Source organism: Camellia sinensis, chromosome 3 (assembly GCF_055761805.1).
Source record: "Camellia sinensis isolate YWXY chromosome 3, ASM5576180v1, whole genome shotgun sequence".
In the NCBI taxonomy this organism is placed as follows: domain Eukaryota; kingdom Viridiplantae; phylum Streptophyta; class Magnoliopsida; order Ericales; family Theaceae; genus Camellia; species Camellia sinensis.
Window position 1 is genome coordinate 131,520,385 of NC_138963.1, and position 24,969 is coordinate 131,545,353.

Sequence of the window (24,969 nt, forward strand, 5' to 3'; positions counted from 1 at the left end):
TATTTAAAAAAATAAAATCATTATCTTAAAACATAAAATAAAAAAATATTTTTTAAAATTTTTCTTTAAATAAAATTTTAAAAAGAGTTTAGTTACGAGAGTTTTGAAAAGAACTTTAAATTAAATTTTAAGTTGTGTGTTTGGTTACACATTTAAAAAAGAATTTTGATTTTTGATTTTTTTTTTTATTAGAATTACAATTTCAAAAGAATTTGGTTATGAGGGTTTTTATTAGAATTTTGAGGTGGGTGTTTGGTCCCCAACAACGGCTATATCTTTTTATGCTCCTCTCTCCTCATTTGCGATTAAGCTCACATGTGAAAAGTTTTGGTTAGGGTTTCTCTCTCTCTCTCTCTAGAATGGACAGTCGTCCTCCTCCTCCTCCACTTTCTTCACATTCCCAACCAATCCGCCTCCATCCCTCGCCTTCTTCGGCAACGGAACCCCCAATTCAACGTCCTCTCCGTTCTCTTCTCCCAACGATAGATCCAGCATCGTCCCCCGTCAAATTATGTGAATTCACCATGTCTCTCACTCCATAAACGTTGAAGATTCCCAAAACGGCTTCGAAGAAAGAGAGATTTGAAGAGAAACCTGCACAGAGAAGAGAGGTGAGAAGCCATGGGAGGGCAGGGAAACCCTAGATGTCGTCTGCGCTGATTCGACGGCTGGGGATTGGGAGGTCACGGGGGATTTCAAGAACACGTCCATTTTCGCCACAATTGACAGGGTTAGTAATTTTACATACATAATATGTGCTATATATTTACATATATACATATTAATTGTGCCAAATTTAGTTGTTTGAATTCTCAACTTGTATCTGTAGAATTTGTGTGAAATTCTCGTAGAACATTCTGGTAATCTCGTAAATTCCCTACTCTGAAATTGATTGCACTGTGGTTTCCTTTTCATTGACTTTTTTTTTTTTTTTTTTCTTTGTTTCTTTGTGTCTGAAATTGATTGCAGTTTGCAAGTATCTTTTTCACCTTTGTTTTGAATCCTGCAATCCCAAATCACATTGTTGTTAACCTAAGATAACATGGACATAATAAAAACGGAATAAAAACGATAGTTCATATATATACCGGAAATCTTGAATTACACTTGTTGTTGGTGCCATTGACTGCTCAAAGTTTGACAGGTTCAGCCCTTTGATCCCCACGCTGCTGTGTCTTTCTGAGAGTAGATTAACAAATTAATACACCATGGTTTTGTTTTTCCATATCAAATTCTGATAATATTCATCTTTTCAATGACAAAGCCCCAAAGGGTAATCTATCAACAATAGAAAATTTTCTGTGTTTTACATCCAATTTTTGTTTACATGATGGAAACAATCAAATCACACTAAGTTAGGTAAGCTACCAAATATCATACAAACCAAGCAGATAATAAAGATTTTAGTCTTTCAGTTTAATGGGTGCGTGGCTTGCACCCATTACACAAAGATTCAATTAGAAAACTGGCCCACCAATAAATATTATATCTATATTATGTTGTGGTTTGGCAAAAAAAATTTTAATTGGCTTTTTAGAGTTGAGATTTTTTTTAGTTGGGATTAAAAAGTTTGTTTGGGTTGATTATTTTAGTTTAATGGGCTTGGGGTATAGGCTTTTGAGAATCTAAAATGCTTTTGGTTTACTATGATTATCTCTTTTGTGACTTGAGGAAAAGTTGCAGACTTCAAGGATTGCATTAGGGGGACCAACCTTTCATAATTTGATTTTGGGGAATCCATTTCCTTGAAACCCTAATCTCAACCTTATGTACTTAGTACTAGTTTCCATAAATCCTAATCTCAACATTATGGCCTTTTGTTACATTATTTATTTATACAGCCGGATCTATTTAAAAATAAAAATTAAATCATGTTTCAAAAAAAAATGTATCAAAACTTGACATGGCACGATAATCAAACTTGCTCACCCTAATAATGGAAAATTTCGGTGGATACATATGTAAATATAAGTTGGTGTTAATTTTGCAATTTGATGTTGATGGTAGTAGTTTAATAGGCCCCCATCCTTATCAATAAATATGTGCTATATATTTACATATATACATATTAATTGACACAATTGACGGGGTTAGTAATTTTACATACATAATATGTGCTATATATTTACATATATACATATTAATTGTGCCAAATTTAGTTGTTTGAATTCTCAACTTGTATCTGTAGAATTTGTGTGAAATTCTCGTAGAACATTCTAGTAATCTCGTAAATTCCCGACTCTGAAATTGATTGCACTGTGGTTTCCTTTTCATCGAATTTTTTCTTTCTTTCTTTCTTTCTTTGTGTCTGAAGGCAGTTTGCAAGTATCTTTTATCTATGTCTTGGCTGTTTAATTATCAGTGTTAAGTATTTAAGAGCTTGTTTAGTACATGATGTACATCGAATTCTGTTCTTTTATTTTTTTAGCAAGAGAAAAAAAGCTCGATATATATATATATATATATATATTGCATGAGAAGAAGAACATGTTTTGTCCTCTTTTTGATAACCAAGTCTATTTATTTCATCCATGAAAGCCATTGACTTCCATTCTTAAATGAATGATCAAGTTATGTTGGCTTTTATTAGTGGGAGTTTTCAGAGGCCAACTGTTAATGGTGGACTGTGGAAGCGTATGTGCCTTTGTTACTGATCTGTCTGACGTAACTCATGCTGTATTTCCATTTGCATATGAAGTTGGCAACTAAGATGTAGTGACTTGTGACTCCTCCCTCATCCTTGTGTTGTTTCGTAAATAATCCCACATTTGGTACTGCAAAAGTTGCTCAGAATAGCTAATCCCACGTGACCCCTTTACCTACATATGAGGGATTATTTTGTCCTAGGGGTGGGACAGTTAAACCGGGGATAACTCTTTTGCATGTGAATGACTAAAATGCCTTTGCCTGGCTTACACATTCGGGGGTATCTTATCTGCCTAATCCAAACCGAAATCAAACATAGCCGGTGTAAAGTGGTGACTGTGCTCCTTTTTTTGGCACCTTTCTAATATATTTACTTGTCAAAAAAAAAAAAGGGAAGAAGAAAGAAATGGGCCGGAGTCTTTAGTGATTTGTTTTTGGTGATGCATCTAGGAGCACAACAGGAGAATCTTTAATGGAGGTGTAGTTTTTATTTTGGAGTCGAAACATTTGATATTGAGCCCTTTTTTGGATTACTATTGTGTTATGTCTTGATATTTTGGAAATTTCCTGTGTCGGCATGTTCGTATCATGCGTAGCTTATGGGCAATAACATGATCTTTACTGGTTTAGATAGTCTAGTTCCTTGAGTTGTTGGAGCTTCTGTATAATGGTGGCCCTAATTTTGTAGGCATCTCTTTTGAAAATGAGACTTTAAACAGTATGGTTTCAAAGCTTGGTCATATATGGCAATAGTGGACCAGAGTGATGGTCTCTATATTCATTTTAGCAGGGGAATTAGACAACGCATTTGACATCAAAGTTTCTTTGAATCTATTTTATCTGTACAGAAATGAAAATTCTCTTTGCATGTTAGCTGAATGTCTTTTCTTTCTAGTACAATAAAGCTTGGTTGCAAAACCAAAATGCTGATATTCATAAAAATAAACTTTTCATAAAAAACTGAAAACTGCTCGTAAAATGTTTGGGATGGTTATTATTATTATTATTTTGAATTTATTGTCGACAGCAATATAGTCTAAAAAGAACAAAAGGTTATTATTCTTTTAGCCTTATTGTTGAGTTTTTAGAACCCAAAAGCACATGCATAAAAAATTCTCGAATTTCTTTGAGAATAAGTAGATAAGGAGAAGAGGTGAACCAATATCAGAATAACTGGAAGATCTTTTGGAATATTAGTTTCTAATTGCTATGACCTTTATTTTGAATTGTTTTACTTGTGTTAAAATGTTGTTAAAATGTTGAGTTCATATGACAACGTTATATTTTGTCTATGATTATTTTATAGTACAAAAGAATATCAGCTTTGAAACTGTTCTAAGTGTGCTTTTGCTGTAATAGCGCTGTTGGAAATTATTTTGATATGCATTAATAAATCTTCTTCTGTGCTTCAAGTGTTCACCTGTCTTTCAAAGTTTTTTTTGCTATTTCCATTGCATTTGTGGCATGTTTACTAGATATTCCTTTTTCGGAGTCTTTTTAAATGTCGTGCTGCAACAAAATTTTGATCCTTGTGCATGATATTGCATTAGAAAGCATTGCAATTTTAGGCTATTTACCTTTGTGGAGATGTTTTTCTTCTTATTTTTGTGTCGATTTTTAATTAAGAATTTGGATTATCTTCTTTATTTTTATTTTGTATATTCTTTTCAATGATGACCAAAATTCTTTCAAACCTGATAGTCTCTTGTACAAACTTTATGAGAAAACAGGATTTTATAACAATGGAAAAAGGAAATGACAATTGCAATTTCATTTTTAACATACGGTTCCCACCATACTTATAAAAGTAGCATGTGCAACCCTCTTCAAATTCTTTTGTCGACAGAATGTTCATTTTTATGGATGTTGTACCAGTCTCAGTTACCATCCTTGTGCTATGTCTTGATAGTCTTTTTTTTTAATCTTCTTTCCAAGAGGATGAAATGATGAAGAAGCTGCGCATCTTTCGATTTGTCCTTTGAACTTTTTTTTGATAAATAATTTATCCTTTGAACTTTTCATCCTTGAGATCCCACTTATCTGCTAACTGGGGGTTGAAAAGTTGCATGGCCCATGGTTAGCCAAATTCTCCCCATGATTATTCTTAGATGGATGACGGTGGCATGAATATGCAAGTGGTTATTGGATTAGGAGTTGTTTCTGGATTTTATTTTTTGTTTTGTGGAGATGCATTTTCTTTCTGTGTTTTCTTACTTGTAGAGGATGCCTCATCCTTGCCTCTTTTTTGATCTATTCAATAAATTCTGTTTTTGCTGATCAAAAAAAAAAAAAAAAAAGTTTTGTCATTTGAATTCGGAGGTGGTTGATTGGTTTTGAATGGTATAATTTCTTCTTTTCCTGATGTTTATTGTTTTTTACTGTCCGAGGTGCATTCTTTACAGAAAGCTGTGTAGGGTACAAGCTTCAGTTCACAAGTCAAGCTCACTTATAAATGGTGTAGAATTCAATTTATTTGATGAGCTTGCTAAGGCTTGGTTTGGCTTAGTAAGCCATGATTGCTTTGATGGTTTTATTTATATATTTAAGTCTTTATGTGGAATTTTATTTGTACCATTTAAGTAGGAAAAGATTGATGCTACTTTTTGCAGTGAAGCATTGTTGGAGGATAATTTAAGAGCAACCCACCACTTGCCTTGATGAGTTTGGATCATTGAATATTAAGCACGCTGAGTCAGTTTATTATGCTAACTTGTGCTAGATGAAGGTGAAGGTTCCCACTTCATCTAGACTGTAAATGAGATGAAGCCGGCCAAGTACAAGGAGGTTGAGCTTGGTTCAGTAGCATAGGAGCTAGGCTCAATCTCAACTTAGACTTGTTTTGACAAGTAAAATTCATACAAAGCCGGTTTTTGGAGATAAGCCACTACTAATTCGATATTTCCTGGAGACGTTTCTTTGATTGACTAGAGTGCAGTTTTTGATTCTCTCTTCTCTTCTTCTTCTTCTTCTTTTTTTTTTTTTTTTTTTTTTCACTTTTTATTTATTTTCTTACAAGATGTAGTTAAGAAGTGTAGCTTTTCTCTGCTTCTCTTTCTTTGGCTTCTTGCTTTGCACTTCAACTTTTCAATGAGAATCTTGAGGGTCCATTTGATTAAGTAAAAAATATGATGGAAAACAAAAGTGATAGATAGTGAAGTGAAAGAAAAGGTGAAAGGAAAATTTATTTTCTCATTTGCATTTGGTTTAATTTTTTGTGAGAAAGTTACAATAGTTGGCTACTTTAATGAGAGAAAAAAGTGACTGTATTTTTTTGTAAGAATCTAGAAGCAAAGTTGCCATTCTGGTGTGGGTTGTATAAGATATTTAACTTTGTTGTATTTTCCACCCTTCTCCTGCTAAACAAATACATGAAATTAAATAGTTGAATTTTTGTTCTCTTTCCCCATCTTCATCCTGTTCAAACTCAGTCTGAGTGATTGTTGTTTCTTCAGCAGTCACTTGCTTTGCTGACATCAACTGTTCGTTTGAAATTATTTTGCAGTTGTATCCTCCTAATGATTGGCTAGTGGGGTCATCCTTGCCCCCTAAATTCCGCCCAACCATTATTGAATCAACACTCAATGAGCTTACCCCAAACAATGTTAGGTGAGTTCATTGCTGCTCCGAGAAGCTCTAACTTACTATATTACGGATACATATGTTATGATTGACACTTCCTTCCCTTTATATATTTGTTTTGTCCAGGACGTACACTTAGTATCGATGATGCAAAATGTCCTTAATTTTGGCATTAGTAAACAGGCTAATGAAGTATCTGTTCAAAAACATGCTAATGAAGCATTTAGACTTCAGTTTACACAGAGCATACAAGATCACTCTGTGCATGCCTGCAATACTTGTTATACATTGCATGTTTGTTTTAGTTATTATTAGAGAGGTCCATTACATGCTATGAACAAATAACAGAGACGGGAGTTCGCAGCTCAGATAAATAAATGATTGCATGTTGTTCTTATATACCTACTTTATTGAAAAGACACATGGAAAATGCTTCATCTTCAGTTGGATCAGAAACTATCCAGAGAGTAACGTGACTAATAAAGTTTCTGATAGAATTGTTGTCTTTGCGAGTTAAATATCGTAAGTGTCAATATAATCAATAATAAGACAATTTGCATGTCGCTGTGCATACAGGATCCAAATGCCATTGTTTCAAGTATACTCATAACATGTGGTTTGGCTAGCATAATATGAAAGCATGTTTAAGGTGAATGTTCATTTATTTCATCTAGAAATTTAGGATGCTAGGAACTATCCAGAAAGGATGGGAAAACTGAAATTTAGGCAATCAACAATGTCTTGCCTTGCTACTTGAAGGTTTGATTTCAGTAGAATATTCAAAAACTTGATTAACGTCTGCTAATTTGTCATTGGATTTTACAGTAATTATGGGTATTGTGAGTGCTCAATTCATCTTTCCCTCCTCTCCGTTTAGTACATAGCTAGTGTATTTACTGGTAAAACTTCATTAGTACACTTGCCCAAATGGAAGGTAATGATATTGAGGACATTTCTTTCACTTGGCAATTTTGATGTTGAATAGATGTTTAGACAATAATGAATACTTGTTGACTATGCTCTTATGTCCATTCTTGCCCAACAATTGTTGGGACACTTGCAAAAGTGTTCACCTTTATTGACTCAAGTACGTGCAGTAGTCCAAGGGCATTACTCCTCCTTGTCAAAGAATTTTTATATGGTTATTATTTTAGGTTAAGTATGCTATATAAGTGAATTCACTTTCATTATTGTACATCACATTCCATCCCACATCGTCTAGGTAGGAGAAGTTCCTGGGCTATATAAATGAGTTCATATTCCTTCCAAGTAACAACATGCTTTAAACCCTTGAGGGCCTAGCTCAAAGTGAACAATTGTTATGATTTGAGATGGGTGTTATAGTAGCAGAAGCTGTTAGAATATTTCCTTATTTAGATTAGATTGTGATTGTGATTGATTGATTGTGATTCCTTAATCAGTCAGTCAATCAATCAATATAAAAGGTGATTCCTTAATCATTGCCTTAGGGCTTCCTTTTGTAATAGTTGATTGATTAATATAAAAGGTGATGATTTCATAATCATCACTCAAGCTTTGTATTCTCTTAAATTATATGGTAGCCAAAACCCTAAAAACCGTCACTCACACAGCCGCTACCACCAACTAGCCATCACCTATCACCACCCATTCTGTATCGTTGGTCCCTGAGTCTCTGTCGGAACCAACCAAGGTCCCATATAGCTGTTTCGACTTCAGCCGAATGCCCCTCTGGCCTAGTTGACCCTCGTGAGGGTTGTCCTAGCCTCTCTTTATGTATTTTGGCTCCTGTAGATGAGTGTTTGTGGGTTGCCCATCTTTTGTTGCCTCTGAGTCTCTGTGGGAACCAGCCAAGGTCCCACAGAGCTGTTTCGACTTCAGCCGAAGGCTCCTCTGGCCTAGTCGACCCTTGTGAGGGTTGTCCTAGCCTCTCTTTATGTATTTCGGCTCCTGTGGATGAGTGTTTGTGGGTTGCCCATCTTCTGTTGCCTCAAGTTTCTTTCCCTCTACCTATGTTACACGGATTCTTTGGAATTTCGAAGGTACCTGTGTCGAGACAACACGGGTACGGGTGCGGGATACGGCTTCTTAGAAACGGATACGGCAGAAGAATCGAAAGAGAAGAGAGCAAGGGGAGAACCTGGCTTTCGACTTCAATCGGTTGCAGATCATCGATCGATCTGCGAAGCTTGATCTGCGAAGTCGATGTACTGTGATTCGTCGTCTTCCCCTTTGATCTCGATCTCGGACTCTCTTCGTCGTCTTCCCCTTCCGTCGTCTCTGCGAAGTCATTGCTCTACCAACCAATTTTCTAGGTCTTCCCCTTCCGTCGTCTCTGCGAAGCTAACACAATTTTTATTTCTATAGGTCTTTGACTTTTCTTTTTAATATAATTTGAATTATATATAATATAAATTATATTAATATAATATTATTCATATTATATAATATTATTTATTCAAAAAAATATTATATAATATAATATATCATAAATAACATAACTTCTATGTCTAAAATTAAAATAATTTATTTTATCATATATAATATAATTTATTTTATGTCTAAAATAATGTTTATAATTTTTATTCATTATTTATTTGTTATTTTTTTTAATAAAATTTGTTATTCCTTAAACTTTTTAAACTCATCTTCATATAATAAATATATTTAAAAATAACTATTTAACGTATCTCCGTATCCGTATCCTAATTTGGATCCGTATCCACGTATTTTTAATTTTTAATTTTAAAGTGTCCGACCCTTAGATGCACACCCGTACCCGATATCCGCACCCGAGTCCGTGTAACGTAGATTACTGTTAGGAATCTCTCTCTCTCTCTCTTTTGATAAATACTATTAGGAATCTCTTTCTTTTGTTTCTTGATTGATTTGCCGGAAGAATTTAGCTTATGGGTTGATGTATAGTTTGGCCTTTTTCCCTCTTATGTAATTTTTGCCCGGGATTTCTCCTTGTGTCTCGTTCTGGATTTTATCTACCGGGAAGAGGAAAATTCTCCTTCATTATTCCTCCTTGAGATACAACATGAACAAAATAAAGTTGGTTGTCTTAAGGCTGGTCATGTTGAATTCTCAGACTATTTAATCTTGGATTAGAAAACTTAGGCTGTCATTGATTTAGTAGTATTGGAGGGCCAACATCAATCATTATATTCTCCTATGTGTTGGAGGGCTAACAAGAATTTGAATCAAATGGAAATTGATTGGATGGGATTTTGGTGTGCTGAGAAGTTGATGTATAAATGCATAGGAGGACTAGCTCCAACCTTCAAAATCACAATTGAAGAAATAATACCTATTGGGAGCAAATATCAATCATTTTATTCCTCCTTTGTGTCTGCTTAGCAAAATTATAGAAGAAATAATAATACATATTGGGAGCAACTAGAATGGAAAGAACCCTCCTTGTGTGACTTGACTGCTTAGCAAAATCATAGAAGAAAAAATACATATGAAAGCAAGTCAAATCCAAACAAAAGTATAAAGAAAACAATATATCCAATTTTTTATAGGAAAACTTTTGACTTGAAGGATAGCTAAGGGACAAGCTTGAAAGAAAAAATCTTCCATTGTATGAAAATTGTGAGTTTTCAATCAACTTTGTTTCCATCTATTAAAAAACTGAGATCTCAAGTGGAAGCAGACACCCAATCTATTAAAAAACTGAGATCTCAAGTGGAAGCAGACACCCAATCTCTAGGGATTTTCATGGCTCGAGCAGTGGCCAACGATTTTGCAAAGTCTAAGGTGGTTTTAACTTGGATTTTGGATGGGATTGGTCTTCAAGTCATCTCATTTATAAATACTCGTTCCATCCCCAACTGTTTGTCAATTTTCAGCATTCATGCCTTTTAGTAGGGTCAATAAATAATGCATTTTTTTCCCTACAAATTGAAAGAAAGAATAAATAAAAAAACATAGATGATTTTTTTGGGATGTTTGGAATAGTTAAAATGGACCAGCAATTTCGTATGGGAGGAGAATTAAACTAGTTGTAACCAAAATAAATTTGTCAAATAAGAGAAGCATCCATATTCGCTTGCACTATCAATAGATTAATATGCGTTTTACATCACTTTAATACATTTCAAGTTTGTTTTGGTGATTTCCTAGTCAATGGTGGATAATTTGTGGTGAATTCACAGAGTATCATGGATGCTTGATACTCTACCAACCATTCAGGAACAAACATCACCGATTTCTAGTGGTATAAGAAACACGCTAACAAGTTTTAGGATTCAACACCTCGGGCATATGAACTGGGTTAGGGTTGGGTTGTTTCTTTTTTTTTTTTTTTTCCCTTACTAATGGTGAATTGGTTGGCTACGGGGTCCTGTGGTTTTTGTCCATTTTGATTTTCAACAGGAAGAAGCAAAAAAGAAAAGAAAAAGGGAATCCTTTTGTGTGTCTAATTGATTATTATATTGATTGCAGAATTGATTGGCATAAAGCAAATTTGTACTGGTTTAATTGAATAAAATGAACAATTCATAATCTCTATCATGTTATGTTATCAATCCTAAGCAAATTCTTTTTCATTTTGAGGGCTAAATCTCCTCTAGACCTTTTTCAAGTGCCAAACAACATTTTAAGTGTGAAGCATTAGCACTTTATCTGAATCACTAGATCTTTAGCATTGTCAAATTAATTTTTTATTTGAAATGTTACTGCAATAGTCGTTTGACCAAAAGATGTGAAATAAAACCCTGTTTATAGATGAGGGCTTATTAGGGTTATATTTTAAGCCTGGCTAAGAAAGATTTATACAAGTCAACTAAAATTTGGGATATACGTAGATCATGGGATATACGTAGATTTTGATCCCTAGGAATGGCACTGGATAGTTACCAAAAAGCATGACATTTTGCATTTCAACTGCAGTAAACTTTCACCAGAGTAAATGTTCCCATAGAGTGGCTGCGATGATTTTTTCCACGGCGAAGCATGGTTGGTATTAAGGGCGATACATGTTAGATTAGCACAATGTAAGAATGGAGTGTCCGTGTCGTGTCCGTGTCCGTGCTACATTTTGCCTCTGTCAGATGGCGTGTTTTATGCCAAAGTTTGTGTTAAGAGTTGTTGGACTCCAGTTGCTGGTCTAGAGTGAGCAAGTGAGGATGTAGTTTAAGAAGTGTGTCCTTAATGCCTCTTTTTTTGTCTATGGAAGGAGAGGTATAGGACTTCATTTCAAGGAGTGAGGTGTTTGTGACCATGGAAGCATTTTTTTCCCTTCTTTTAAGCAATTTATTTGTGTGGCCTATAGGGGTTTGTTGCAATCATTGGACTTTTTTGGTCAATTCTAAAGATATTTTTTGTGTGTCATTTTTGCTTCTCTGCATGTACTCCGGTTTGCACCCTGTTGAAGCTCTTTTGGATTTTTCTTATTTACAAAACTATGTATATTTTTTGTTGGCTCTTCATGAGACTCATTGCCTTTTACGATTTTCCATAAAAAATGATCTTCTTAAAGTTGTAGATTGCTGTTTATTCTTCCATCCTTGGTCCATGCAAGGTAATACGGGACATTGGGACGTATATCACCTAAGTATGCATCTCTAAAAGTTCCCAACATGGTTTATTCAACAGGGAATGATCTCACAAGGTTGGATCTTCCTGTTTAAATTAAACTACGTAAAAATGTTTTTACTTCTCTTGTCACCCTGTTCAAACTGCGTAAAAATGTTTTTACTACTCTTATCACTCCTTTCGTTTTTGAGAGACACAACTAGTTGTTTTCTGAAAGTCAACATTGTAGATCCATTATAATTTGAATTGAGATTTTTTGGCATGGCAGTAAATGCAGTAGTTTTGACTATTAAGTTTCATACATTGTCAGTCTTGTACTCTTGTTATGTTCTTTCGAGGCTGGCTATTATTTGGGATCAAATATTTATGCATCAAGTGGCATACCATGTCCATTGAAGGTATGCAAGGAACTAGTTATGTCCTAAGGCATAAACATTTTTTCATTAAAAGGAAGGCCATAAACATAAGATTAGTGCGAATGTTGCTGCTAACTATAACATGTGTTTTGATTCATTCCAATATAGGAAGTGAATGCTTGGTAATAATGTATAAACTTGTTTCTAGATGATAGAATTTCCTGATCATTATCTTTGTTAGTAATTGATGCATATCTACTTATTTTTCATTTTACGTTAGAATTGCAAGCTGGATTCATATGTTCGTTATTAATCTGTTACCCAATTATTTATTTTGCAGAAAGCAATCTGCAAGGACCCAACTGATTCAAAGGTTAGTATTGAACTACTCCTCTTCATGTATCATTCGTTAATGTGTTAATTTTTTTAGAACTTTTTTTTTTTGAGTCTATAATCTATATTTTCTTTCTGAAGGCACTAGGGGAAGAAAAGGAGATAAAATATTGAATTTTATTTAATATATATCTATATTTATTTATTTTCTAAAAAATGGAGAGTTGTTTCAACAATGACGTAATAGTCATATAAGCACTGTTGACTGGAAGTTGTTTTCTCAGACGTCAATAATATGAATCTTATGATTCCAACGTTTATTGTAATCCTTTTCCTACATCCTATGTTTGAGTTGTTAGTTGGATGATATGTGGTTGTACTCATTAATTGGGAGGGTCATGTCCTGTTGGAGTTCATGTTGCTGTAGTTGTGCAGACTGAAAGGCTAGCATTGTGTTTCATTCTTCAGGGAAAACAAATTTTTTTGCAATATGGTGTTTGTATTGGACATGAATGCCATTTTTCTTCTTCGTCTTCTTCTTTTATCAAGGTGGTTGTGTTCAACACCATTTTGTAATGGATATTGACATGCCATTGTATCCTTGATATGTGTTTCATGTTGCAGTATTTATCGCATTCTAACATCTCACGTACGTAGATGCCTAAACCTGAGGCCTAGGTTTAATTATAGACCAATAGGCATAGTCAAAATTTCATATGTGGTGGTGTAGTATGTTTGTTCCTTAGGATTGATTGACATTTGTCATAGATTGGATATATTGATGATTCTAGTTTCCTACAATCTATAATACACTATGCTGAATGTTTTCTTTTCTTCTGCTTTTCTTATATATCTGATGTAGGAAGTTCCACCGCTCGATGTACCAGAACTTTTGGCATTTTTAGTTAGGCAATCTGGGCCATTCTTGGATCAATTTGGTGTTAGAAGAGGTAAGCAATTCTCTTGAGTTTTGATTTTGATTTTATAATGAAGTGATCAATAATATTTTGAACTTTATATTGATAAAATAAAGGTATATATATATATTTATATATAGAAATACACATAGTTTAGTTCCTATTAATGGGGGTTCTAGGCACAGAGCTGACCTTTAATCATTATGTACAAAGTAGCTGCCTTGTATTCACACTCACTACTTCAAGGTTATTAGGCCTGAATTTAAAACCACTAAACCAATCGTCCCCTTTAAAGTACACCACTTCAGTCCCAATTAATGGAATATGTATATATGTTTGTCACGATAATTTGTATTGAGGATGATTGATTTAGTTTCATATATGTCATGTGACAAAATCTTTGCTTCACAACTTTAGATGGTCCTTTAGATAAGCTTTACTACACCAATTGAAACTAGTTTGCAATTCTTAGGCAGAAGTAAAATTCAGGACTGCAGCCTTATGTAATACAGATGCCTTACAATTGAAGTTATCAGAAATGTGCTACAAATTTAAACACCAGAACTACATTACAAAATGGTTTTTTTCTTTATCAATGTATGATTGTCTGCTTTTTGCTATATTCTAGAACTATCTGATGCTTTAAGAAAATTAACGATGTGGATTTGGTATATAGAAAGATTCAGGGGAATAACTGACCTGTTGGTTCCCCTTATTTAGATGGTTGGGTTATGTGAGTTCATAGGTATTAGATAAGCAGGCAACAAGTATCAAAACTTGAATTTTTTTATCTAGAATTGTCTTTGAGGGTCCGTTTGGGGTTTGCTAGACCTATTTGAAGGTGCTTATTTAGGTACACTGACAAAATCATGTGTTAGGCAAAGGTTGTTTAAAAAGTGCTACAATTGGGTCACATATAGAATTATAACTTTTGCCAGGGGCCAAGTTTTAAAGTTAATATACTACAATGCAAGTTTTTTTTTTTAATTTTTTTTTGTTGATAAATTCTTTTTTTGTTGTTGATAAATTCAATGCAAGTATCAGTGGGCCCAAAACAACCAATAAGCTAAGAGGCATGATTGGATGTTTTTCTGAAAAAAGCTAACTTTTTGTTTAATTTGAAGTAGATCCACTTTAACCAAATGCCACAAATGGAGTTATCTTGGTTCTAGTGTGGTTTGACTTGGAAAATTTTAAATTGTTCCAATTTTAAATTGTTCCACATGCTATTTGTAATATTTGGTTTATTTTTCAAGGAATAGTTCCATGGTTTATAGCATATAATCTCTATCACTTAATTATTGACAAAAATGTTAGGACAACTAACAAGCGTACCAACTAGACAAAATATTTGGTGAATCCCATACCAAGTGGTGGGACCTATGTACAAGCGCTCTGTTGGTATTTTTTTTTTTTAAAGTATTTCTAGCATTTTGGTATTATTGATAGTTCAGATGTTTCTTATACTCCAATGTACTGAACTCAGACTAATCATGGTTACTTGGCAACATGGTTCCTCTTGCGTATGGTTGTTCTTAGTGTACACACACACACACACATATATATATATATATATACATATATATTTTTTTCAATTTTAGAATAACTATGTCCTTTCTCATGGTCTCAATTCTCATTTTTTTTTTTTTTTTTTTTGTGGGTGTTTTTCTTCTGTCTTTGAGGCACCTATAACTTAGTTTCTGTTATTCCTTCTTGACAATATTTTTTGCCTTCGTTGCTACTCTTAAACCATCCTGTGCTCCTTCACCTCATATTGTCTATGCTTCATGCTACTTGTAGCTCTAGAGAAATGTAGCACCTCATATTGTCTATGCTTCGTGCTACTTGTAGCTTTAGAGAAATGTAGTCATTTCTTATTGTTGTGCCCCCCTCCTGTCTGTGTCTGTGTCTGTGTCTATATCCTCATTTTTACATTTGCCTTTTATTGTCATCCAACATTTTGTACGGTATAGCATATGCCATGCAGCCGTCTTATGGAGATTTTCCAGGGAATACCTCAAACACCTTGCGAAGGACCAATAGAAGTTGCGAAAACTTACGGAACTAGCACGGGACTCCCGGTTTGAAAACTAAGACAAAAAAGACACCTTTTTCACAATAAAGCTTGAAAATAGTCCATTGGGGGCCAAAATCGTGTAACAGTTACGAGAGGCCCAGGGAATACCTCAAACACCTTGGGAAGGACCAATGTAAGTTGTGGAAACTTATGGAACTGGCACGAGATTCCGGTTTGAAAACTTAGTCAAAAAATGCAATTTTTTCACACTTAAGGTTGAAAATAGGCCATCGGAGGCTAAAATCGTGTAACAGTCATGAGAAGGCCCGGGGAACACCTCAAAGGAACTAGCACGGGACTCCCGATTTGAAAAATAAGTCCAAAAAGGCAATTTTCTCAAACTTAATTGTGAAAATAGGCCATCGCGGGCCAAAATCGTGTAACAGTCACGACAAGGCCCAAGGAACACATCAAACAACTCGGGAGGCACCAATGTAAGTTGTGGAAACTTATGGAACTAGCACGAGACTTTCGGTTTGAAAACTAAGTCGAAAAAGACACTTTTGTCATACTTAAGCTTGAAAATAGGCCATCGGGTGCCAAAATCGTGTAACAGTCATGAGAAGGCCCATTGAACGCCTTGGACACCTTGGGAGGGACCAATGTAAGTTGTGAAAACTTACAGAACTAGCACGGGACTTCCGGTTTGAAAACAATGCAGCAATCACGAGAATGTCCGAGGAATACCTCAAACACCACAGGAGAGACCATTGTAAGTTGTGGAAACTTACGGAACTTCAACGGGACTCCCGACTTGAAAACGAAGCCAAAAAAAGCACTTTTTTTCACACTTAATCTTGAAAATAGGCCACCGAGGGCCAAAATTGTGTAAAAGTCACGAGAAGGCCCGGGGAACACCTCACACCTCGAGAGCGACCAATGTAAGTTGTGGGAACTCACCGAACTAGCATGGGGCTTCCGGTTTGAAAACTATGTCGGAAAAGTCACTTTTTTCACACTTAAGCTTAAAAATAGGACATGGAGAGCCAAAATCGTGTAACAGTCACGGGAAGGCCCAAGAAACGCATCAAACACCTCGGGAAGGACCAATAGAAGTTGTGGAAACTTACGGAACTAGCACGGGACTTCCGGTTTGAAATCTAAGTAAAAAAAATGCATTTTTTTTCACACTTAGGCTTGAAAATAGACCATCAGTGGCCAAATTCGTGTAACAGTCACGAGAAGGCCCAAGCAACACCTCAAACACCTCGGGGGGGACCAATGCAGGTTGTGAAAATTTACGGAACTTGCACGGGACTCCTCGTTTCAAAACTAAGTCAAAAATTATGTTTTTTTCACACTTAATCTTGAAAATAGGCCATAAGGGGCCAAAATTGTGTAACAGTCACGAGAACCCTAGCGAAACCCCTCAAACACCTCAAGAGGGACGAATATAAGTGGTAGAAATTTACAGAACCAGCACGGGAGTCCCGGTTTGAAAACTAAGTGGAAAAATACACTTTTTTCAAACTTAAGTTCGAAAATAGGCCATCAGGGGGCCAAAATCGCGTAACGGTCACGAGAAGGCGTGGGGAACACGTCAAACACCTCGGTAGGGACCAATGTAAGTTGTGCAAACTTACGGAACTAGTACAGGACTCCCGGTTTGAAAACTAAGTCAAAAAATGCATTTTTTTCACACTTAAGGTTAAAAATAAGCCATCGGGGGCCAAAATCGTGTAGCATTCAGTAGAACACGCGGGGAACACCTTGGGAGGGATCAATGTATGTTATTGAAACTTACAGAACTAGCACGGGACTGCCGGCTTGAAAACTAAGCCGAAAAGGGCACGTTTCTCACACTTAAGCTTGAAAATTGGCCATCAGGGGGCCAAAATCGTGTAATAGTCACGAGAAGGCCCATGGAACACATCAAACAACTTGGGAGGGACCAATGTATGTTGTGGAAACTTACGGAACTAGCACGGGACTTCCGGTTTGAAAACTAATTTGAAAAAGACATTTTTATACAAAATAGGCCATCGGTGACCAAAATCGTGTAACAGTCACGAGTAGGCCCGTGGAACTCCTCAAACACCTCGGGAGGAACCGATGTAAGTTGAGAAAACTTACGGAACTAGTACGAGACTCCTGGTTTGAAAACTATATCAAAAAATGCACTTTTTTCACATTTAAACTTGTAAATAGGCCATCGGGGGCCAAAAACGGGTAACTATCACGAGAAAGCCTGGGGAATACCGCAAACACCTCGAGGTGGACTAATGCAAGTTGTAAAAACTTACGGAACTTGCACGGGACTCCTGATTTGAAAATTAAGTCAAAAAATGCACTGTTTCCCACTTAATCATGAAAATAGGCCATTAGGCGCCAAAGTTGTGTAACAATCACGAGAAAGCCCAGAGAATACCTTGAACACCTCCAGGGGGATCAATGTAAGTTGTGAAAACTTACAAAACTAGCATAGGACTACCGGTTTGAAAACTAAGCCGAAAAAGGCACTTTTTTCACACTTAAGCTTGAAAATAGGCATCGGGGGCCAAAATCGTGTAACAGTCACGAGATGGCCCAGGGAACACATCAAACACCTTAGGACGAACCAATGTAAGTTGTGGAAATTTACGGAGCTAGCACGACACTTCCGGTTTGAAAACTAAGTCGAAAAAGTCACTTTTTTCACACTTAAGCTTGAAAATAGGCCATCGGGGGCCAAAATCGTATAACAGGCGCGAAACTTTTCGGGGAACACCTCAAACACCTCTTGAGGGACCAATGTAAGTTGTGGAAAGTTACATAACAAGCATGGGACTCCCAGTTTGAAAACTAAGTCAAAAAATGCATGTTTTTCACTTAAAGCTTGAAAATAGGCCATCGGGGGCCAAATTTTTGCAACAGTCACGAGAAGGCCCGGGGAACACCTCAGACGCCTCGAGAGGGACTAATGTAAGTTTTGAAAACTTACAGAACAGGTGCAGGACTCCCGGTTTGAAAACTGAGTCGAAAAAGACACTTTTTTTCACACTTAACCTTAAAAATAGGCCCACGGGGAACGAAATCGATTAACAGTCAGGAGAAGTCCCGGGGAACACCTCAAACACCTCGGGAGGGACCAATGTAAGTTGTGGAAACTTATGAAACTGCCACGGGACTCCCCGATTTGAAAACTAAACGAAAACAAGCACTTTTTTCACACTTGAGGTTGAAAATAGGCCATCGATGGCCAAAATCGACTAACAGTCACGAGAAGGCTCGGGGAACAACTCAAACACCTCGGAGGGACCAATATAAGTTTTGGAAACTTACGGAATTACCCCGGAACTTCCGGTTTGAAAACTAAATCCATAAAGCCACTTTTCTCTCATTTAAGTTTGAAAATTGGCCATCAGGGGCCAACATCATGTAACAGTCATGAGAAGGCACAGGAAACACATCAAACACCTCGGAAGGGACCAATATAAGTTGTGGAAACTTACGAAACTAGCACGGGACTCCCGGTTTCAAAACTAAGTCAAAAGATGCATTTTTTTCACACTTAAGCTTGAAAATAGGCCATCGGGAGCCAAAATCATGTAACAGTCTCGAGTAGGTGTGGAGAACACCTCAAATACCTCAAGAGGGACCAATGTAAGTTGTGGAAACTTACAGAACTAGCACGGGACTCCCGGTTTGAAAACTAAGACAAAAAAGACACCTTTTTCACACTTAAGCTTGAAAATAGTCCATTAGGGGCCAAAATCGTGTGACAGTCACGAGAAGGCTCAGGGAATACCTGAAACACCTTGGGAAGGACCAATGTAAGTTGTGGAAACTTATGGAACTGGCACGAGATTCCGGTTTGAAAACTAAGTCAAAAAATGCAATTTTTTCACACTTAAGGTTGAAAATAGGCCATCGGAGGCTAAAATCGTGTAACAGTCACGACAAGGCCCAAGGAACACATCAAACAACTCGGGAGGCACCAATGTAAGTTGTGGAAACTTATGGAACTAGCACGAGACTTCCGGTTTGAAAACTAAGTCGAGAAAGACACTTTTTTCGTACTTAAGTTTGAAAATAGGCCATCGGGTGCCAAAATCGTGTAACAGTCACAAGAAGACCCAATGAACGCCTTGAACACCTTGGGAGGGACCAATGTAAGTTGTGCAAACTTACAGAACTAGCCCGGGACTTCCGGTTTGAAAACAATGCAGCAATCACGAGAATGTCCGAGGAATACCTCAAACACCTCAGGAGAGACCATTGTAAGTTGTGGAAACTTACGGAATTTCAACGGGACTCCCGACTTGAAAACGAAGCCAAAAAATGAACTTTTTTTCACACTTAATCCTGAAAATAGGCTATCGAGGGCCAAAATTGTGTAACAGTCACGAGAAGGCCCGCGGAACACCTCACACCTCGAGAGCGACCAATGTAAGTTGTGGGAACTCACCGAACTAGCATGGGGCTCCCGGTTTGAAAACTATGTCGGAAAAGTCACTTTTTTCACACGTAAGCTTAAAAATAGGACATGGGGAGCCAAAATCGTGTAACAGTCACGGGAAGGCTTAGGAAACGCATCAAACACCTCGGGAAGGACCAATAGAAGTTGTGGAAACTTTCGGAACTAGCACGGGACTTCCGGTTTGAAATCTAAGTCAAAAAAATGCATTTTTTTTCACACTTAGGCTTGAAAATAGACCATCAATAGCCAAATTCGTGTAACAGTCACGAGAAGACCCAAGCAACACCTCAAACACCTCGGGGGGGACCAATGCAGGTTGTGAAAATTTACGGAACTTGCACGGGACTCGCCGTTTCAAAACGAAGTCAAAAATTGCGCTTTTTTCACACTTAATCTTGAAAATAGGCCATCAGGATCCAAAATTGTGTAACAGTCACGAGAACCCTAGCGAAACCCCTCAAACACCTCAAGAGGGACGAATATAAGTGGTAGAAATTTACAGAACCAGCACGGGAGTCCCTGTTTGAAAACTAAGTGGAAAAAGCCACTTTTTTCAAACTTAAGTTCGAAAATAGGCCATCAGGGGGCCAAAATCGCGTAACGGTCACGAGAAGGTGTGTGGAACACGTCAAACACCTCGGTAGGGACCAATGTAAGTTGTGCAAACTTAAGAAACTGGCACAGGACTCCCGGTTTGAAAACTAAGTCAAAAAATGCACTTTTTTCACACTTAAGGTTAAAAATAAGCCATCGGGGGCCAAAATCGTGTAGCATTCAGTAGAACACGCGGGGAACACCTTGGGAGGGATCAATGTATGTTATTGAAACTTACAGAACTAGCACGGGACTGCCGGCTTGAAAATTAAGCCGAAAAAGGCACGTTTCTCACACTTAAGCTTGAAAATTGGCCATTAGGGGGCCAAAATCGTGTAATAGTCACGAGAAGGCCCATGGAACACGTCAAACAACTTGGGAGGGACCAATGTAAGTTGTGGAAACTTACGGAACTAGCACGGGACTTCCGGTTTGAAAACTAATTTGAAAAAGACATTTTTCTCACACTTAAGCTACAAAATAGGCCATTGGGGACCAAAATCGTGTAACAGTCACGAGTAGGCTCGTGGAACACCTCAAACACCTCGGGAGGGACCGATGTAAGTTGAGAAAACTTACGGAACTAGTACGGGACTCCTGGTTTGAAAACTATATCAAAAAATGCACTTTTTTTCACATTTAAGCTTGTAAATAGGCCATCGGGGGCCAAAATCGAGTAACTATCACGAGAAGGCCGGGGAACACCGCAAAGACCTCGGGATGGACTAATGCAAGGTGTGAAAGCTTACGGAACTTGCACGGGACTCCTGGTTTGAAAATTAAGTCAAAAAATGCACTGTTTCCCACTTAATCATGAAAATAGGCCATTGGGCGCCAAAGTTGTGTAACAATCACGAGAAAGCCCAGAGAATACCTTGAACACCTCCAGGGGGACCAATGTACGTTGTGGAAACTTACAGAACTAGCACAGGACTACCGATTTGAAAACTAAGTCGAAAAAGGCACTTTTTTCACACTTAAGCTTGAAAATAGGCATCGGGGGCCAAAATTGTGTAACAGTCACGAGATGGCCCAGGGAACACATCAAACACCTTAGGACGAATCAATGTAAGTTGTGGAAATTTACGGAACTAGCACGACACTTCCGGTTTGAAAACTAAGTCGAAAAAGCCACTTTTTTCACACTTAAGCTTGAAAATAGGCCATCGGGGGCCAAAATCGTATAACAGGCGCGAGACTTTCCGGGGAACACCTTAAACACCTCTAGAGGGACCAATGTAAGTTGTGGAATGTTACAGAACAAGCATGGGACTCCTAGTTTGAAAACTAAGTCAAAAAAAGCATGTTTTTCACTTAAAACTTGAAAATAGGCCATCGGGGGCCAAATTTTTGTAACAGTCACGAGAAGGCCCGGGGAGCACCTCAGACGCCTCGAGAGGGACTAATGTAAGTTTTGGAAACTTACAGAACAGGCGCTGGACTCCCGGTTTGAAAACTGAGTCGAAAAAGACACTTTTTTTCACACTTAACCTTGAAAATAGGCCATCGGGGAACGAAATCGATTAACAGCCAGGAGAAGTCCCGGGGAACACCTCAAACACATCGGGAGAGACCAATGTAAGTTATGGAAACTTATGAAACTGCCACGGGACTCCCCGATTTGAAAACTAAACGAAAACAAGCACTTTTTTCACACTTAAGGTTGAAAATAGGCCATCGATGGCCAAAATCGACTAACAGTCACGAGAAGGCGTAGGGAACACGTCAAACACCTCGGTAGGGACCAATGTAAGTTGTGCAAACTTACGGTACTGGCACAGGACTCCCGGTTTGAAAACTAAGTCAAAAAATGCACTTTTTTCACACTTAAGGTTAAAAATAAGCCCAACACCTCAAACACCTCGGGAGGGACCAGTATAAGTTTTGGGAACTTACAGAATTACCCCGGAACTTCCGGTTTGAAAACTAAGTCCAAAAAGTCACTTTTCTCGCATTTAAGCTTGAAAATTGGCCATCAGGGGCCAACATCATGTAACAGTCATGAGAAGGCACAGGAAACACATCAAACACCTCAGAAGGGACCAATGTAAGTTGTGGAAATTTACGAAACTAGCACGGGACTCTTGGTTTCAAAACTAAGTCAAAAGATGCATTTTTTTCACACTTAAGCTTGAGAATAGGCCATCGGGAGCCAAAATCGTGTAACAGTCTCGAGTAGGTGTGGGGAACACCTCAAATACCTCAAGAGGGACCAATGTAAGTTGTGGAAACTTACAGAACTAGCACGGGACTCCCGGTTTGAAAACTAAGACAAAAAAGACACATTTTTCACACTTAAGCTTGGAAATAGTCCATTAGGGGCCAAAATCGTGTAACAGTCACGAGAAGGCCCAGGGAATACCTCAAACACCTTGGGAAGGACCAATGTAAGTTGTGGAAACTTATGGAACTGGCACGAGATTCCGGTTTGAAAACTAAGTCAAAAAATGCAATTTTTTCACACTTAAGTTTGAAAATAGGCCATCGGAGGCTAAAATCGTGTAACAGTCATGAGAAGGCCCGGGGAACACCTCAAAGGAACTAGCGTGGGACTCCCGATTTGAAAAATAAGTCCAAAATGGCAATTTTCTCAACCTTAATTGTGAAAATAGGCCATCGCGGGCCAAAATCGTGTAACAGTCACGACAAGGCCCAGGGAACACATCAAACAACTCGGGAGGCACCGATGTAAGTTGTGGAAACTTATGGAACTAGCACGAGACTTCCGGTTTGAAAACTAAGTCGAGAAAGACACTTTTTTCATACTTGAGCTTGAAAATATGCCATCGGGTGCCAAAATCGTGTAACAGTCACGAGAAGGCCCAATGAACGCCTTGAACACCTTGGGAGGGACCAATGTAAGTTGTGAAAACTTACAAAACTAGCACGGGACTTCCAGTTTGAAAACAATGTGGCAATCACGAGAATGTCCGAGGAATACCTCAAACACCTCAGGAGAGACCATTGTAAGTTGTGGAAACTTACGGAACTTCAACGGGACTCCCGACTTGAAAATGAAGCCAAAAAATGCACTTTTTTTCACACTTAATCCTGAAAGTAGGCTATCGAGGGCCAAAATTGTGTAACAGTCACGAGAAGGCCCGGGGAACACCTCACACCTCGAGAGCGACCAATGTAAGTTGTGGGAACTCACCGAACTAGCATGGGGCTCCCGGTTTGAAAACTATGTCGGAAAGTCACTTTTTTCACACTTAAGCTTAAAAATAGGACATCGGGAGCCAAAATCGTGTAACAGTCACGGGAAGGCCCAGGAAACGCATCAAACACCTCAGGAAGGACCAATAGAAGTTGTGGAAACTTACGGAACTAGCACGGGACTTCCGGTTTGAAATCTAAGTCAAAAAAATGCACTTTTTTTCACACTTAGGCTTGAAAATAGACCATCAGTGGCCAAATTCGTGTAACAGTCACGAGAAGGCCCAAGCAACACCTCAAACACCTCGGGGGGGACCAATGCAGGTTGTGAAAATTTACGGAACTTGCACGGGACTCCTCGTTTCAAAACTAAGTCAAAAATTGCACTTTTTTCACACTTAATCTTGAAAATAGGCCATCAGGGGCCAAAATTGTGTAACAGTCACGAGAACCCTAGCGAAACCCCTCAAACACCTCAAGAGGGACGAATATAAGTGGTAGAAATTTACAGAACTAGCACGGGAGTTCCGGTTTGAAAACTAAGTGGAAAAAGACACTTTTTTCAAACTTAAGTTCGAAAATAGGCCATCAGGGGGCCAAAATCGCGTAACGGTCACGAGAAGGCGTGGGGAACACGTCAAACACCTCGGTAGGGACCAATGTAAGTTGTGCAAACTTACGGAACTTGCACAGGACTCTCGGTTTGAAAACTAAGTCAAAAAATGCACTTTTTTCACACTTAAGGTTAAAAATAAGCCATCGGGGGCCAAAATCGTGTAGCATTCAGTAGAACACCCGGGGAACACCTTGGGAGGGATTAATTTATGTTATTGAAACTTACAGAACTAGCACGGGACTGCCGGTTTGAAAACTAAGCCGAAAAAGGCACGTTTCTCACACTTAAGCTTGGAAATTGGCCATCAGGGGGCCAAAATCGTGTAATAGTCACGAGAAGGCCCATGGAACACATCAAACAACTTGGGAGGGACCAATGTAAGTTGTGGAAACTTACGGAACTAGCACGGGACTTCCGGTTTGAAAACTAATTTGAAAAAGACATTTTTCTCACACTTAAGCTACAAAATAGGCCATCGGGGACCAAAATCGTGTAACAGTCACAAGTAGGCCCGTGGAACACCTCAAACACCTCGGGAGGGAGCGATGTAAGTTGAGAAAACTTACGGAACTAGTACGGGACTCCTGGTTTGAAAACTATATCAAAAAATGCACTTTTTTTCACATTTAAGCTTGTAAATAGGCCATCGGGGGCCAAAATCGGGTAGCTATCACGAGAAGGCCCGGGGAACACCGCAAACACCTCGGGATGGACTAATGCAAGTTGTGAAAACTTACGGAACTTGCACAGGACTCCTGGTTTGAAAATTAAGT

At 37.9% G+C, this 24,969-nt stretch overlaps 1 long non-coding RNA gene across 1 annotated transcript in view; it reads left to right on the forward strand.

Annotated features, from left to right (window-relative positions):
* Positions 1 to 257: 257 nt before the first annotated feature.
* Positions 258 to 24,969, forward strand: part of LOC145822782 (uncharacterized) — a 41,032-nt gene continuing 16,320 nt past the window's right edge. Inside the window, exons 1-4 of the long non-coding RNA XR_014364482.1 lie at positions 258 to 730; positions 6,149 to 6,252; positions 12,445 to 12,477; positions 13,300 to 13,387. This is a non-coding gene — a long non-coding RNA (uncharacterized LOC145822782). The remainder of the gene's footprint in view (positions 731 to 6,148; positions 6,253 to 12,444; positions 12,478 to 13,299; positions 13,388 to 24,969) is intronic.